A 17,685-nucleotide genomic window follows, 5' to 3' on the forward strand; every position below is an offset into this window, starting at 1 on the left:
TCTGTCTGCCGCAATGTCGCAGTCCCGCTAAAAATCGCAGATCGCCGCCATTACTAGTAAAAAAAAAAAAAAAAAAAAAAAAAAAAAAATGACATAAATCTTTCCCGTAGTTAGTAGACGCGATAACTTTTGCGCAAACCAACAAAGTTTGCTTATTGCGTTTTTTTTTTTTTACTAAAAATATGTAGCAGACAACAAATTGGCCTAAAATGTTAAAAAATGTAGATCTTTAATTTTTTCTTTTGGGAATGTTATATAGCAAAATGTGAAAAATATTGTTTTTTTCAAAATTGTCACTGTTTTTTTGTTTATAGCGCAAAAAATTAAAATCGCACAGGTGATCAAATACCACCAAAAGAAAGCTCTATTTGTGGGGAAAAAAGGACATTGATTTTATTTGGGTACAGCGTCGCACGATCGCGCAATTTTCCGTTAAAGTAACGCAGTGCCGAATCGCAAAAAAATGGCCTGGTCATTAAGGGGGCAAATCCTTCCGGTCCAGAAGTGGTTAACGGGAGTGAAGACAGTGAATAATAGGCAGAGAAATATTGCTTTCGCCCCAGGGTGCATGCGTAGGTGCCCCCTGACACGTGTATTTGTGTATTGCAGGGGAATGTGGGCTTAAAATGTATTTTTGGGTAATCTTAAAATAATGTCAAAGGAAGTCAACAATGTCAGTTCAGCCGGGGGATCCAATATTAAAGAGGACCTGTCAAGACAACTCGAACCTATCACAATGACACCCCATATACAATACTAAAGCCTAGCAATGTTTTACTCCCGGGGCAGTGCTAGATCTGGAATAGATCTGGGACTTGTAAGGGGAAAGTCCTTAGCACTGGGTCAGCGCCCTTAGCACTGGGGGGGGGGGGGAGGGGGTCTTTATAGTACTTTTAGCACTTTTGCTGCCAGAGTTGTCATTAGTACTCATAGCACTGTTTTTTAAGGGAAAGAAGTGGAATGTTATGCAATGGCCAAGTCAATCACCTGACCTGAATCCGATTGAGCATGCATTTCACTTGCTGAAGACAAAACTTAAGGGAAAATGCCCCAAGAACAAGCAGGAACTGAAGACAGTTGCAGTAGAGGCCTGGCAGAGCATCACCAGGGATGAAACCCAGCGTCTGGTGATATCTATGCATTCCAGACTTCAGGCTGTAATTGACTGCAAAGGATTTGCAACCAAGTATTAAAAAGTGAAACTTTGATTTATGATTGTTAATTTGTCCCATTACTTTTTGTCCCTTAAAAAATTGGAGGCACATATACAAACTGCTGTAATTCCTACATGTAACGCTCCTGCGTTTTACGTATGATGTGGATTTTCAGCTGCAGAAATATTCCACTTCAGTAGTCATGTAGAGAAACGCTGAGACACCAATCCCAACTCTCAATGACTCATCATGTGTGGATGATCTCAATTCAGCAAGTAAATACACACACTCAATAAGATGTTTCCTAGAGTGACTTATGTATATAGTAACACAGTGATGATAGGCTGAAGAGACAGGTTGGGTAGAGATGGTAGATGACAGACACTTGAAAGGAAATGTTCTTGAAAGTAAGATAGTAGCAGATGGGATGCAGATAGGTTTAGCAATCATGTATGGTAGTAGATGACAGAGTAGCAGGTGGACATACAAGAGAGATCAACCCAGTGCAAGAACAGGTGGTAGTAGGCTCAAGAGCTAGCAATCTTAGATAATGCAGATGTAGTAATAGTCCTTAGTATGCAGAGCTAGATAGTGTAAGCTTTAGTATAAAGGTTAGAGAGGTTTCCCCTGTGGGGTACTTATCACTAATAGCAATGTAGCAGAGGAGAGGTTCGGCAAGAGCGGATGATCCGGTAGCGGGATACAGGGATTAGGGATGATCGAACGGTTCGGGTCCACCATCGGTTCGGCCCGAACATTGGGTGTTCGAGGTTCGGCCGAATTTAGAACTTTTTGCCCAAAAAGTTCGGAATTCGGCAACCAGAACCGCCCAAAATGCAATGCTTCAGGAAATGGGCTTTAAAAGCCCGTGATTGGACCAGAACCATTAGCAAAAGCCAATTGAGGGGGCAGAAGAATGCTAGGAATGTGATTGGAGTGACTAGGGGGTCCCTAGACCAATCATTAGTGAATACGCCCCCCAGTATATAAGATCGCCCCCGCCATATTCCCAGCATTGTTATACTGGACATGGAAGAGAGTGGAAGCAGTTCTGTTAATTTTACTTTAAAAGTGTCATTTAGCTATTTTTAGTGTGAGGAAAGGGATATCTAGTGTAGTTAGAGTGCTCCTTTACACTTAAGTTAGCTTCAAAAATGTAGTTTCTGTAGGGAAAGTGTTAAGTGTCAGGGGACCGTAGTGTAGTGTAGGGTTAACTGACAGTGACTGCTATGGCAGGGTGACAAAACCCTTCCATAGCAGGGTGACCGCTATAGAGAAATGATCATTTCTCTGCTTCGGGACAGGAATGTGGCTTCTCACCAGCAAGCATTTTTTAATGCTGCAGGGGCTGCCACTGCCAGTGCTTTTTTGAGGACATGTTTGATGTCAGACATGACATCTGAATATGTGTATAGGGGGTATATATAGACATATATGTCTGAATATATACCCCTAGACATATATAGGTGTGATAGTAGCAGAAATAAATGCTTGCGCTAATGAAATCATTTACAGTAATATATTTCTGCTACTATCACACCTATATATGTCTAGGGGTATATATTCAGACATATATGCCTATATATACCCCCTATACACATGTTCAGATGTTTTGCTTGCCTCAAAAGAACCCCAAAAAATGCCAAAAAAACGCTAGTGTCAAAAAAAAAAATGCCCAGGTGTGTTTTTGCTGGCATTTTTTGGGGGGTTTTGGAGGCAGGCAAAACATCAGAACTTGTGCACAGTACCACTATACACAAGTTCAGATGTTTTGCCTGCCTCAAAAGAACCCCAAAAAATGCCAAAAAAAACGCTAGCGTCAAAAAAAAAATGCCCAGGTGTGTTTTTGCTGGCATTTTTTGGGGGGTTTTGGAGGCAGGCAAAACATCAGAACTTGTGCACAGTACCACTATACACAAGTTCAGATGTTTTGCCTGCCTCAAAAGAACCCCAAAAAATGCCAAAAAAAACGCTAGCGTCAAAAAAAAAATGCCCAGGTGTGTTTTTGCTGGCATTTTTTGGGGGGTTTTGGAGGCAGGCAAAACATCAGAACTTGTGCACAGTACCACTATACACAAGTTCAGATGTTTTTCCTGACTGCAAAGAACCCAAAAAAATGCCTGCTATTAAACCGGCAAGGTGTTACAGCAGAGAAGCCATATTCCTGTGCTTAAAGTTTTCTAATACAAACGATCTTTTTTTTTATGGTTCTGGACATGCTACAGAGCTGAAACTTCACAGGTACACCTTTTAGACCCCCCAGACACAAAATCACACAAAAAAAAAGTTCTTAAAAATTGTCATTTTTGATAAAAAAAGCCAATTATTGAAAAATTAAAAAAAAAAAAAAAAAAAAAAAAGAGATTTTTTGATTTTTACTTTGGATTTAGTATCTGGGGGGTCTAAAAAGTGTACATGTGAAGTTTCAGCTCTGTAGCATGTCCAGAACCCCCCAAAAATTAGCATTTTCTTATAATTTTTATTAGAACAGGAATACGGCTTCTCTACGGCGCTTTTTCTTGCATTTATCGGGCATTTTTGGAGGCAGGCATGACTTTTTTTGGATTTAGTGTCTGGGGGGTCTAAAAAGTGTACCTGTGAAGTTTCAGCTCTGTAGCATGTCCAGAACCAGAAAAAAAGATAATTTTTCAGTAGAGCAGGGATGGTGGGACCCCTCTTTTACACTTATATGATCTTTTTTTGGGGTTCTGGACATGCTACAGAGCTGAAACTTCACAGGTACACCTTTTAGACCCCCCAGACACAAAATCACACAAAAAAAGTTCTTAAAAATTGTCATTTTTGATAAAAAAGCCAATTATTGAAAAATTAAAAAAAAAAAAAAAAAAAAAAAAAAAAAAGAGATTTTTTGATTTTTACTTTGGATTTAGTATCTGGGGGGTCTAAAAGGTGTGCATGTGAAGTTTCAGGTCTGTAGCATGTCCAGAACCAGAAAAAAAAAGATCGTTTGTATTAGAAAACTTTAAGCACAGGAATATGGCTTCTCTGCTGTAACACCTTGCCGGTTTAATAGCAGGCATTTTTTTGGGTTCTTTGCAGTCAGGAAAAACATCTGAACTTGTGTATAGTGGTACTGTGCACAAGTTCTGATGTTTTGCCTGCCTCCAAAATCCCCAAAAAATGCCAGCAAAAACACACCTGGGCATTTTTTTTTTGACGCTAGCGTTTTTTTTGGCATTTTTTGGGGTTCTTTTGAGGCAGGCAAAACATCTGAACATGTGTATAGGGTGTATATATAGGCATATATGTCTGAATATATACCCCGAGACATATATAGGTGTGATAGTAGCAGAAATATATTACTGTAAATGATTTCATTAGCGCAAGCATTTATTTCTGCTACTATCACACCTATATATGTCTAGGGGTATATATTCAGACATATATGTCTATATATCCCCCCTATACACATGTTCAGATATTTTGCCTGCCTCAAAAGAACCCCAAAAAATGCCAAAAAAAAACGCTAGCGTCAAAAAAAAAAATGCCCAGGTGTGTTTTTGCTGGCATTTTTTGGGGAATTTTGGAGGCAGGCAAAACATCAGAACTTGTGCACAGTACTACTATACACAAGTTCAGATGTTTTTCCTGACTGCAAAGAACCCAAAAAAATGCCTGCTATTAAACCGGCAAGGTGTTACAGCAGAGAAGCCATATTCCTGTGCTTAAAGTTTTCTAATACAAACGATCTTTTTTTTCTGGTTCTGGACATGCTACAGAGCTGAAACTTCACATGCACACCTTTTAGACCCCCCAGATACTAAATCCAAAGTAAAAATCAAAAAAATCTCTTTTTTTTTTTTTTTTAATTTTTCAATAATTGGCTTTTTTATCAAAAATGACAATTTTTAAGAACTTTTTTTTGTGTGATTAATAGTCCCTGGGGCATGACCCAGAACCCTAGGCACTTTTTAGGGGCATTTATTGGGTTTTAGGGCTTAAAAATGGTGTTTTTTGATTACAGAAGTTCGGGTCCCATTGATTTCAATGGGGTTCTGAAATCCGAACCGAACTTTCGTGAAGTTCGGGTGTTCTGGTCGAACCGAACTTTTCAAAAGTTCGATCATCCCTAACAGGGATCAGCGCAGCGTGGTTCCGACAGCGAGGTATGCTTGCAAGCATGAGGCACAAAGCAGTTTGAACGAACACATGTGAGTGAGAGCCGGCGATCTAAATAGCCATCCAGTCCGGCGCTCAGTGATGACAGCATCAGTCTTAAAGGTGTATGCGCACCTTACCAAAAGAGAATGGTGGGGCGCATACACTTATGAAAGAGTAATTAGGGTACCCAAAGGTACCAGAACATTACAGTACCCCCCCCTTAAGGCCGGCTCCTGAAGGCCTCTGGAGCTGGTTTGTCTGGGTACTTCGCATGAAAATTGCGGATTAATCTAGAGGCATGTATGTCAGAGGTGTTTAGCCAGGTGTCGTCTTGGGGCCCATAGTTCTTCCATCGAACCAAGTACTGAAGTCTTCCTCTGTGGATACGAGAATCCAGAATCTCTTTTATCTCGTATTCTTCTCCACCTTCAACTTGTACAGGAGGAGGAGGTGGGATAGTAGGCCTTATTCCTTGGTCAGGAACATGGGGCTTCAGTAGCGACACATGGAAAATGGGATGTATTTTGAGGTCTATTGGCAATGTAAGCTGTACTGCAGCTTTTCCAATAAGTTTCTTGATTGGGAAAGGTCCCAAGAACAGAGGTCCAAGCTTTTTGCTAGGGATTTTCAGTCTTAAATTTTTTGTTGAGAGCCAAACGAGGTCCCCGATAGCGTACTGAGGAGAAGGTCTTCTGCGAAGATCATAGTACTTCTTTTGTTGACTATGAGCGTGTGCAATGGTAGTATTAAGCAAACCCAGAGAGTCCTTTATTTGGGTAAGATAGTCTGAAGCTACTGGGTTATTTGAAGGAAGGATGCGTGGTGGAAGAATAGAGGGATGAAACCCATAGTTCAAGTAGAACGGACTCTGCTTGGTCGTACTGTGGGTTGCGTTGTTGTAGGCAAATTATGCCAGAGGGAGAAGATCCACCCAATCATCCTGTTGGTAAGAAGTGTAACAACATAAATATTGCTCGATGCATTGGTTGACTCTTTCAGTCTGTCCGTTGGTCTGTGGATGGTAAGGAGAAGTGAGCTTCCGCTCGATCCGTAGTATGTGACATAGTTCTTGCCAGAACTTGGAAATAAATTGTGATCCACGATCAGACAGAAGAGTTTTTGGGATACCATGTAACTTAAAGACATGTTTCATCAGGAGTTCTGCCGTTTGTTTGGACGAAGGTAGTCTGCGAATAGCAATGAAATGTGCCATTTTTGTCAGATGGTCCACTGACACTAAGATGGTATTAAATCCTTTGGAAGGAGGCAATTCCACTATAAAGTCCAAGGACACAACTTCCCATGGAGTTTGGGGTATTGGTAGACTGCATAGTAGGCCGGATGGCCTCGTAGTGTCAATTTTGGACCTGGCACAGACATTGCATGAAGAGACGAATTTTTGTATAAATGTTTTCATGTCATGCCACCAGAATTGCCTGGTAATCAGATTAAGAGTCTTTGTCATACCCATATATCCTGCCATAGGCACATCATGCGATAATTCCAAGATCTTGGTGCGTATGGTAGCTGGTATGTAAAGTTTGTCGTTGTAGTAGAGGAAGCCTTCTGCATCAGTATTTAGTTGTGGTGGGGGTGAATCCAAACTTATACCATGCAGAACCTCTTCCTTCAAGGAACGGACAACTACAATAATGCGTTTGTGAGGTATTATAGGAACGGAAGGGATTTCAAAGTAGTTTTCTTCAGTTAGTCGTGATAGTGCATCCGCCTTTTTGTTCTTATCTGCAGGTGTGTAGGTCACTAGGAAGTTAAACCTTAGAAAGAATAGTGACCATCGTACCTGTCGGTGCGAGAGAGTTTTGTTAGTCTGAAGATATTGGAGATTTTTATGGTCCGTGTATATAAGTATTGGTAATTGGGTGCCTTCGAGTAGATGTCGCCAATTCTCCAGAGCCAATTTTATAGCAAGCAGTTCCTTTTCACCCACGGGGTAATTTATCTCTGGACTGCTTAGGGATTTAGAAAAAAAGGCGACTGGATGAAGTGGTGAAGTGTGAGTTGGTCGTTGGGAGAGTATTGCTCCTACTGCCATGTTTGACGCATCTACTTCCAGAATGTATTGGAGGGATGGGTCTGGATGGCGTAGTATGGGAGCAGAAGTAAACCTTGTCTTTAACAGGTGAAAAGCTTTATTTGCTTCATCTGACCATTTGAATGGTTTTTTAATGCTAGTGAGCTGTGTGAGGGGTCTCACAATGGCAGAGAAGTTTCTAATGAACTTCCTGTAGAAATTCGAAAATCCAAGGAATCGCTGTAGCGCCTTGCGTGTGGTTGGTGTAGGCCAATCCTGAATGCAGGATATCTTACTCATGTCCATCTCGATTCCTGTTTTGCATATGATGTAGCCTAGAAAGAGTACCTCTTCTTTATGAAACAAGCATTTTTTCAGTTTCACATAAAGGTTGTGTGCAAGCAATCTCGATAATACAAGTCTTACATGTCTTATGTGTTCAGACAGGGATTGTGAATATATAAGTATATCGTCCAGATATACCACAACACAGACATCTAGTAAGTCTCTGAAAATATCGTTTATAAATCGTTGAAAAACTGCAGGGGCGTTGCATAGCCCGAATGGCATTACAAGATATTCGAACAATCCGTATCTGGTTCTGAATGCAGTCTTCCACTCGTGTCCATCACGGATTCGAATGAGATTGTATGCTCCTTTCAGGTCCAATTTTGAAAAATAGGTAGCTCCACGCACCTGCTCAATGAGCTCAGGGATAAGCGGTAGAGGATAGCGAACTTTTATTGTAATAGCATTCAATTGCCTATAGTCGATGATAGGCCTGAGACTTGAGTCCTTATTGCGGACAAAAAAGAGTCCTGCTGCTGTGGAAGAAGTGGAAGGTCTAATAAAACCTTTTTCCAAATTCTCATCCAAATAGTCTTTGAGATGGGAAAGTTCATCCTGTGAAAGAGGATAAACATGACCGAACGGCAATTTGCTATTTGGGAGTAGATCAATGCTACAATCATAGTCTCGATGGGGAGGTAATGCTTGAGCATTTTTCTCAAGAAAAACCTCAGAGAGATCCTGATAACATAGTGGTGCAATCTCATCTGTCACCACAGACAGCATCTTCCCGAAAGACGGGAGGTTACACGTACCCTCGCAATAGCAAGAGAGGAAGGTCAGGGTCCGTTCCTTCCAATCTATGGTTGGTTGATGTGTGTGCAACCAGGGAAGTCACAAAACAATAGGAAAGTGGGGTGAAGGTATTAGATCGAAGGTAGTGGTCTCCATATGAGACCCGTTAGTAGTGACTAGGAGTGCCTGTGTCTGATCAGTGATCGGACCAGAGGATAAAGGAACACCGTTAATAAGACTCACTGAGACAGGTTTAAGTTTAGAAATAATAGGAACTTTATTTAAAGCAGCAAAACGTATGTCAATATAATTTCCACAAGATCCTGTGTCAATCATGGCCTTAGTAGTAATCCTGTTCTGGTCCCACTGTAATGTTAAGCAAACAGAAAGGTAAGGGTTAGTGATTGAAGTTGTCAATCCCCCTAGGAGGACATGTGAACACTCACCCTTCTTTTTGTAGACTAGGGGACAGACGTTTATCTTGTGATCCGGGGATGCACAGTACAAGCAGAGATTACCAGATCGTCTTCTGGCTCTTTCCATAATTGATAGAGGTGGGCGTATGGTTCCTACCTTCATAGGAACGGGGTCAACGGCCGAAATCCGAGAAGAACTGGATAATGGCATTCCTATTTTCTTAGCCTTTCTTTCTCGTAGTCTTCTATCTATGGTGATACTGAGTTGTATCAATGCATCCAGGGTTTTTGGCAGATCCGCTCGGGCGAGCTCGTCTTTAACGGCCTCTGATAGGCCAAGCCTAAATTGGGTCTTCAGAGATGCATCATTCCATTCTGAATCAAGGGTCCATCTCTTGAATTCTGCGACAAAGTCTTCTACAGGTCTCCCACCTTGTTTCAAGGATCTTAATTGAAGATCGGCAGTACTCTGCCTATTGGGATCATCATATAGGCTAGTGAGTTCTGCTAGGAACAAGGCATAGGAGTTGAGAAGCTGATCGCTTTTCTCAAAAAGAGAGTCTGCCCAGGCCCGAGGATCGCCTGTTAGGTAAGAAATAAAAGTACAAACCTTAATGTGATCAGTAAGGTAGGTACGGGGTTTTAGCAAGAAAAGTAACTCACATGCGTTTTTAAATTCGTGAAATTTTTTGCGATCGCCTGTAAATACCAAAGGAGGATTTATTTTGGGTTCAGGGGACTGAGCAGTGGTAAGTTGTGTCAGTCTAATTACCTGCTGCGACAGAGCCTGATTGTCTTCTTTTAATTCAGCAAGTGCGTGTATTAACGCAGTTACTTGCTGTTTTAATTGTGTCATCTGAGTGGTTATTTCTGCTGAATCCATTTGTGGTTCGTTCAATCTGTAACGCTCCTGCGTTTTACGTATGATGTGGATTTTCAGCTGCAGAAATATTCCACTTCAGTAGTCATGTAGAGAAACGCTGAGACACCAATCCCAACTCTCAATGACTCATCATGTGTGGATGATCTCAATTCAGCAAGTAAATACACACACTCAATAAGATGTTTCCTAGAGTGACTTATGTATATAGTAACACAGTGATGATAGGCTGAAGAGACAGGTTGGGTAGAGATGGTAGATGACAGACACTTGAAAGGAAATGTTCTTGAAAGTAAGATAGTAGCAGATGGGATGCAGATAGGTTTAGCAATCATGTATGGTAGTAGATGACAGAGTAGCAGGTGGACATACAAGAGAGATCAACCCAGTGCAAGAACAGGTGGTAGTAGGCTCAAGAGCTAGCAATCTTAGATAATGCAGATGTAGTAATAGTCCTTAGTATGCAGAGCTAGATAGTGTAAGCTTTAGTATAAAGGTTATAGAGGTTTCCCCTGTGGGGTACTTATCACTAATAGCAATGTAGCAGAGGAGAGGTTCGGCAAGAGCGGATGATCCGGTAGCGGGATACAGGGATCAGCGCAGCGTGGTTCCGACAGCGAGGTATGCTTGCAAGCATGAGAGCTTCAAGACAGGTTAGCATCAAGGCACAAAGCAGTTTGAACGAACACATGTGAGTGAGAGCCGGCGATCTAAACAGCCATCCAGTCCGGGGCTCAGTGATGACAGCATCAGTCTTAAAGGTGTATGCGCACCTTACCAAAAGAGAATGATGGGGCGCATACACTTATGAAAGAGTAATTAGGGTACCCAAAGGTACCAGAACATTACACTACACCGTTTACCTGATTTGGATATAAATACCCTCAAATTAAAGCTGAAAGTCTGCAGTTAAAGCACATCTTGTTTGTTTAATTTCAAATCCATTGTGGTGGTGTATAGAGCTAAAAAGATTAGAATTGTGTCGATGTCCCAATATTTATGGACCTGACTGTAACAGTGTTAAGGGTGAGTACAGCCCATCCACCACAGTCAACAGACATGGGGAAAATAATATTGGGCGTATGCTATAGGCCCCCCAACCAGAGGGAGGAGGGGGAGGCGGACCTCATTTTACAGATCGAATTGGCAGCAAGGATGGGAAATGTCATTATAATGGGGGACTTTAATTATCCAGATATAGACTGGGCAGAAGGAACCACGCATTCAGCCAAGGCGTGGCAGTTCCTAAATGTTTTGCAGGACAATTTCATGGGTCAGATGGTGAATGCACCGACAAGAAACAATGCGGTACTTGACCTACGGATTACCAACAATACAGACCTGCTCACGGATATAGAAATACGGGACAACTTAGAAAATAGTGATCATAGGTCAGTTAGTGTCAGTATTAATTATACTAATAGTAAACACAAGGGCAATATAAGGACACTGAATTTCAAAAGAACCAATTTCCCAAAACTGCGCTCTCTGCTAGAAAATATCAAATGGGATAGAACCCTGGGAACAAAGAACACGGAGGAAAAAAGTGCTTCAAGAGCATACTAAACAAAGGTATTGGCCAGTGCATTCCAAAGGGAAATATATTTAAAAGAGCAAAACTAAACCCTGGGTGGCTAAACTCCAACATAAAAATGCATAATAATACTAAAGAAAAGGCCTTCAAAAAATACAAGACTGAGGGGTCATTGGCAGCATTCAAGCACTACAAAGAGTGTAATAAGAAATGTAAAGGCAAAATCAAGGCGGCTAAAATAGAACACGAGAGACATATAGTGGAAGAGAGTAAAAAAAAAACTTTTTAAAAACCCTTTAAGTATATAAATAGTAAGAAAGCGAGGACAGAACACATTGGCCCCATAAAAGACGACAAAGGGAATCTGGCCACAGAGGACAGAGAGAAGGCGAAAGTGTTAAATAATTTCTTCTCGTCAGTATTCACAAAAGAATTGGGGGGCTACACTAACCCAGCTTGTAATGCTAAACTAAAAAACACACCTCAGGAAATACCGCCATGGCTAACAGAAGATAGACTTAGAACTAAACTAGAGAAACTTAACATAAATAAATCGCCGGGACCGGATGGCTTGCACCCGAGGGTTCTTAAAGAGCTCAGCTAGGTGATTGCCAGACCATTATTCTTGATCTTTAAGGATAGTTTACAGACGGGTATGGTGCCAGCTGATTGGAAAAAAGCCAACTTGGTACCAATATTTAAATAAAAGGCTGAGATATATCCCGGGTAACTATAGGCCGGTCAGCCTAACATCAGTAGTCTGCAAGATTTTGGAAGGGATGTTAAGGGACCACATAAAAGACTTTAGTAATGAAAACTGTATTATTAGTAGTAATCAGCATGGATTCATGAAAAATCGTTCTTGCCAAACCAATCTATTAACCGTCTATGATGAAGTGAGTTGCCATCTAGATATAGAAATGCCTGTGGATGTGGTGTATCTGGACTTTGCAAAGGCCTTTGACACCGTTCCCGACAAACGCTTACTGTACAAACTAAGAAAGGTATATGGACCATTGGGTGAGTACCTGGATAGAGAACTGGCTCCAGGGGAGAGTGCAAAGGGTGATGATTAATGGGGAGTACTCGGATTGGGCGGGTGTGGAAAGTGGGGTCCCCCAAGGTTCTATCCTGGGGCCAATCCTGTTTAATTTATTCATAAATGATCTAGAGGAGGGGATATCTAGTACAATTTCGGTATTTGCAGATGATACTAAACTAAGCATGCCTATATCTTCTATGCAGGATGTGGAAACCTTACAAGCGGACCTGAACAAAATAACGGGGTGGGCAACTACATGGCAGATGAGGTTTAATGTTGAAAAATGTAAAGTAATACACTTGGGCGTCAGAAACACGAAAGCAAGCTACTCACTAGGGGGGGAACCTCTGGGTGAGTCTAGGATGGAAAAGGACTTGGGGGTACTGGTAGACAACAGGCTTGGCAGTGGCATGCAATGCCAAGCCGCTGCAAGCAAAGCCAACAAAATACTGGGATGTATAAAAAAGGGGATTCACTCCAGAAATAAAGAGATTATTCTTCCACTCTACAAGACTCTGGTCCGGCCACATCTGGAGTATGCTGTCCAGTTCTGGGCACCGGTCCTCAGGAAGGATGTGCTGGAACTGGAGAGAGTCCAGAGAAGGACAACAAAAATAATTAGGGGAATGGAGGACATCAGCTATGAGGAAAGACTACAAGCACTGAACTTATTCTCTCTGGAGAAGAGACGATTGAGGGGGGGATATGATATCAATGTACAAATACTGTACTGGCGACCCTAGCATAAGGAACAAACTATTCAGAGAAAGGAAATACAATAAGACACGGGGCCACTCACTAAAACTAGAGGAAAGGCGGTTTAACCTTAAAATACGTAAGTATTCTATAATGTTTTTTTTATATCACTGTGTTATGAGATATACTGATATATGTGTCTATTGCAGAAATCATCATAGAGAACACAAAAAAACCCAGAGGAAGACCTACAAGTTGAAACGCGTTGGGTTTCTCTTGTATACTTTTGATGTAGATAAGAATATTATATGGTTACAATATTATACATACAGCATGCAGCATTACCTCTACATGTTTTTATGAAGTTTCTTTAAAGTTTGCAATATCCATGTGGCTCATATAGCTTTTTAGTGTTTAAATATAAAAAAAGGATTTGACATTTTTTCTATATATTTTTTTGTTTAATTGTCTCTGTTGTCTGGTACCTCAAAGTACTGGATCCCCTTTTGTCCTTTTGTGTTCCCTCCCCCCCTTTAACTATAACACGTCCTCATGCCATGAGGGGAACCCACACACCCCTGACATCACTGCAAAAAGGCTCTACCTAAAAGGGCCTACTACCTGAAGACTTCACATACTGCAAAATTACACCATTCTGGTACAGAGTCACCTAGTGGCAAACTTGCTAACTGCACCTGCCTATAAAACCCCCCTTCCTTTGACTATGGCCATAGGGGAAACCCACACACCCCTGGCTTCACTGCAGGAAGGCCCTACGTAAAAGGACCTAGCACCTGAAGACCTCTCATACTACAACATGTCACCATTCTGGTACAGAGACACCTAGTGGAAAAGTTGCTAACTGCACCTGCCTACAATCCCACCTTCCTTTAACTATGGCACGTCCTCATGCCATGAGGGGAACCCACACACCCAGGCCCGCTGTTAGAAATCATGGGGCCCTATACAGCCCTCCTGACGGGCCCCCCTAATCAGGCATTCACCCCACCCACCCGGGGTGTACCAGAAAAGCAACACTGACTTTATTCCCCTGAACCCCAAAAATTAAAAAAAAAGTCTCTCCTCTGCTCCAACCTCCTGGCCACCCCTATCAACCTGATGAGGGCTAGGAAAATGTAATTTAAGCCCTGGAAAGCGCGTAGGAATGAGGGCGTGATCTAGCAAAGTCAATTTATTCATTTAGGCAAAATTGAACGATAAAGCTGCCCCAGGGCCCCCCTATTTAGCTGATGGGGCCTGGGCCCAGTACAACAGGACTGGGTGTACTGCCTTATCAGCAGCCCTGCACACACCCCTGGCATCACTGCAGGAGTGTTCTATCTAAAAGGGCCTAGTACTTGAAGACCTTACTTACTTATAGTAGACATTATTCTGGTACTAAGCCACCTAGTGGCAAAGTTGCTAACTGCACCTGCCTGCAATTCCCCCCTTTAACTATGGCACGCCCTTGTGCCCTGAGGGGAACCCACACACCCCTGGCATCACTGCAAGAGGGCTCTACCTAAAAGGGCCTAGCAACTGAAGACCTTACATACTATAACCAGACATTATTCTGGTACTAAGCCACCTAGTGGCAAAGTTGCTAACTGCACCGGCCTGCACTTCCCCCTTTTAACTTTTGCATTCCCTTTAACTTTGGCATGCCTTTGTGTCCTGAGGGGAACCCACACACCCCTGGCATCACTGCAATAGGGCTCTACCTAAAAGGGCCTAGTACCTGAAGACTTCACATACAGCAACATGACACCTTTCTTGTACAGAGCCACCTAGTGGCAAAATTGCTAACTGCACCTGCCCGCAATTTCCCCCTTTAACTTTGGCACGCTCTTGTGTCTTGAGGGGAACCCACACACCCCTGGCATCACTGCAAGAGGGCTCTACCTAAAAGGGTTTAGCAACTGAAGACCTTACATACTGTAACTAGACATTATTCTGGTACTAAGCCACCTAGTGGCAAAGTTGCTAACTGCACCTGCCTTCAAAACCCCCCTTCCTTTGACTATGGCACATCCTTATGCCATGAGGAGAACCCACACACCCCTGACATCACTGCAGGAGTTCTCTACCTAAAAGGGCCTAGCACCTGAAGACCATACTTACTGTAACCAGATATTATTCTGGTACAGAGCCACCAAGTGGCAAAGTAGCTAATAGCACCTATCTACACGATGCTCAAAAGACATGATATGAAAAACCTTAAAAAGACAGAATTCCAATTAACCACTTCTGGACCAGAAGGTTTTAGCCCCTTAATGACCAGGCCATTTGCGTGGTTGTGCGGCGCTGTACCCAAATAAAATTGATCTTTTTTGCGCTATAAACAAAAAAAGAGCGACAATTCTGAAAAAAAAAAAAACAATATTTTTCATATTCTGCTATATAACATTCCCAATAAAAAAATGTAAAAATCTAATTTTTTCATAATTTTAGGCCAAATTTCTGTTTTCTGCTACATATTTTTGGTAAAAAAATCCCAATAAGTGTATTTTGATTGGTTTGCGCAAAAGATATCGCGTCTACAAACCAGGGGAAAGATTTATGTCATTTTTATTTATTTATTTTTTTTACTTTTTACTATTTTAATAATGGCGGCCATCAGCAATTTTTAGCGGGACTGCGACATTGCGGCAGACAGATCGGACCCTTAACTGACACTTTTGGGGGGACCAGTGACATTACTACAGTAATCAGTGCTAAAAATATGCACTGTTACTGTAATAATGACACTGGCAGGGAAGGGGTTAACTCAGGGGCTATCAAAGTGTTAAGTGTATGCCTAGGGGGTGTTTTTTGACTGTGTGGAGGATGGGCTTGTGGACTCAACACAGAGACCTGTGATCCTAAATAGGAGGATCACAGGTGCTCTGTGCTGATTCCTGAGAGAACAACAGTCTGATGTGTTTACAACAGCAGACCGCCGTTCTCTCTCCATGGGGAGCGATCGCGGGTGCCCGGTGGGAATCGCAATAGTACGCGCCCCTAGGAGCGCTACTGCGAACCGCTGTACCTGCAGCCGAGCCAGCCTGCTGCAGTATATGTAAGCAGAAGAGGAAAAAGATGGGTTACTCGCTCAATCCCTAAATAATGATGTACAGTATATGTTATGTTGCATTTATACTTTATACATACCTTCCAACTTTTTGAAATGGGAATGAGGGACACCTATTAGCAAAGGTATGTAGGCATAGGACACCCCCCCCCCCCGCCACACCCCCTTAAGAGAATTATACAAAAAAAAAAATGATTAGTTTAACCACTTAAGCCCATTTTTACCCCCATTCCGACCAGGGGGTATTTTGCGATTCGGCACTGCGTGACTTTAACAGACAATTGCGCGGTCGTGCGACGCTGTACCTAAACGAATTTGGCGTCCTTTTTTTCCCACAAACAGAGCTTTCTTTTGGTGGTATTTGATCACCTGTGCGATTTTTTGATCACGCGCTATAAACAAAAAAAGAGCGTCAATTTTGCAAAAATAGCAATATTTTTCACATTTTTTTATATGAAATTCCCCCCAAAAAAAATGTAAAAATCAAAATTTTTTAACATTTTCGGCCAATTTGTTTTATGCTACCTATGTTTGGTAAAAAAAATCGCAAAAAGCGTATTTTGATTGGTTTGCGCAAAAGTTATCGCGTTTACTAACAAAGGGAAAGATTTTTGTCATTTTTGTTGTTTTTTTTAACGCGTAATGGCGGCGATCTGCGATTTTTTTTGCGGTACTGTGACATTGCGGCGGACAGATTGGACCCTTGACTGACATTTTTGACACTTTTGGGGTTACCAGTGACATTACTACAGTAATCAGTGCTATATATATGCACAGGTCGGAACGCCGGACCGGAAGTGACGACGTAATTTCCGGCGCACGAACCACGCATCGTCACTTCCGGTCCGGCTTCCTGGATTCCGTGGAACGCACGCCGCTGCGGTGTTCCGACCTGTATCCAATGTGCTTTTAATACTATCTGTCTGTAAGTATAGCATGTAATGTTTGGGGAATAAATACCATTACGTATTACACTATTGGCCCCTCTTTTTATTACACATCCTGGCTATACGATCACCGCCTATCGGAGCGATCCCATCAAGGGCATTTGGAACCAATACTGGAACCTATATATCTCAAGTCGCTATATCAATATTTGCGCTGATATATCTGCATTGTGGTGAGTAGGGGACCTGGAGGGCCACTCACAAGAGCACCAATTTGTTGGACGTTTTTGCACTTGAGCACTTTAATTATATTTTGCACCAGGAATAAGGATCCGCACCTAAGCACTTTAAGAGTCACTATATATTTTTACCAAGGAGGACTTTTATAATGTTTTAAGTTTAAAGGATCATTTTATATATTAATGTATTGCATTTATCTGTATATTGGTATATTTTACATTTTCATGCTAGCGCTGTTTTAATTTGGTAACACACACAGAAAAGGTAAGCGAGACTCCTCTGCAGCCCCTGCATCTCCTCAGGAGATGCAGTGCTGCGGGCATGGTACAGGAGATTCTCCTGTACCATGACCACAGCACTTCTTCTACTGTACCATGCCTGTACCATCTGTGCCATGCCTGTACCATCTACTGTGCCATGCCTGTACCATCTGTGCCAAGCCTGTACCATCTACTATGCCATGCCTGTACCATCTCCTGTACCATGCCTGTACCATCTCCTGTGCCATGCCTGTACCATCTGTGCCATG

This window comes from Pelophylax lessonae, assembly GCF_965119305.1.
Source record: "Pelophylax lessonae genome assembly, chromosome: 8".
Classification (NCBI taxonomy): Eukaryota; Metazoa; Chordata; class Amphibia; order Anura; family Ranidae; genus Pelophylax; species Pelophylax lessonae.